Raw genomic sequence first — 1,689 nt, 5'->3', positions numbered from 1 at the left:
AGTGATTTTGGAGCCCAGAAAAATAAAGCCTGACACTGTTTCCACTGTTTCCCCATCTATTTCCCATGAGGTGATGGGACCAGATGCCATGATCTTTGTTTTCTGAATGTTGAGCTTTAAGCCAACTTTTTCACTCTCCACTTTCACTTTCGTCAAGAGGCTTTTGAGTTCCTCTTCACTTTCTGCCATAAGGGTGGTGTCATCTGCATATCTGAGGTTATTGATATTTCTCCCGGCAATCTTGATTCCAGCTTGTGCTTCTTCCAGCCCAGCGTTTCTCATGATGCACTCTACATATAAGTTAAATAAGCAGGGTGATAATATACAGCCTTGACGTACTCCTTTTCCTATTTGGAACCAGTCTATTGTCCCATGTCCAGTTCTAACTGTTGCTTCCTGACCTGCATACAGGTTTCTCAAGAGGCAGGTCAGGTGGTCTGGTATTCCCATCTCTTGAAGAATATACCACAGTTTATTGTGATCCACACAGTCAAAGGCTTTGGCATAGTCAATAAAGCAGAAATAGATGTTTTTCTGGAACTCTCTTGCTTTTTCCATTATCCAGCAGATGTTGGCAATTTGATTTCTGGTCCCTCTGCCTTTTCTAAATCCAGCTTGAACATCTGGAAGTTCACGGTTCACATATTGCTGAAGCCTGGCTTGGAGAATTTTGAGCATTACTTTACTAGCATGTGAGATGAGTGCAATTGTGCAGTAGTTTGAGCATTCTTTGGCATTGCCTTTCTTTGGGATTGGAATGAAAACTGACCTTTTCCAGTCCTGTGGCCACTGCTGAGTTTTCCAAACTTGCTGGCATATTGAGTGCAGCACATATCATTTTATTTCATGGCTGCAGCTACTCTCCATAGTGATTTTGAAGCCCAAGAAAATAAAGTCTGTCACTGTTTCCATTGTTTCTCCATACTTTTTTTATGAAGCAATGAGACCAGATGCCATGATCTTCATTTTTTGAATGTTGAGTTTTAAGCCAGCTTTCTTACCCTCCTCTTTCACCTTCAGAATCAAGAGGCTCTTTAGTTCCTCTTTGCTTTCTGCCATAAGGGTGGTGTCATCTGCATGTATGAGGTTATTGATATTTCTCCCTTCAATCTTGATTCCAGCTTGTGTTTCACCCAGCTCAGGATTTCGCATGATGTACTCTGCATATAAGTTAAATATAATTGACATCTGGTTTTGACTGGATACTGTAGCCTCATAAAGAAAGTTCATAGTATTTCCTTTTTTTCCTATTTTCTTGAAAAGTGATATAAGACAGGAATTGATATAAGAAAGGAATTTTCTGATCCTTGACAATAAACTTGAGGGGTTTTTTTTTATTGAGAGGCAGAAATGTTGGTTAATTTTAAATCACTTGTATATTGTCACCCTGTTTATTTAACTTACATGCAGAGTACATCATGAGAAACGCTGGACTGGAAGAAACACAAGCTGGAATCAAGACTGCCGGGAGAAACATCAATAACCTCAGATATGCAGATGACACCACCCTTATGGCAGAAAGTGAAGAGGAACTCAAAAGCCTCTTGATGAAAGTGAAAGTGGAGAGTGAAAAAGTTGGCTTAAAGCTCAACATTCAGAAAACGAAGATCATGGCATCTGGTCCCATCACTTCATGGGAAATAGATGGGGAAACAGTGGAAACAGTGTCAGACTTTATTTTTCTGGGCT

The sequence above is a fragment of the Bison bison genome, unplaced genomic scaffold (assembly GCF_000754665.1).
Source record: "Bison bison bison isolate TAMUID 2011002044 unplaced genomic scaffold, Bison_UMD1.0 scf7180017864169, whole genome shotgun sequence".
Taxonomy (NCBI): domain Eukaryota; kingdom Metazoa; phylum Chordata; class Mammalia; order Artiodactyla; family Bovidae; genus Bison; species Bison bison.
This window is presented reverse-complemented; position numbering follows the sequence as displayed.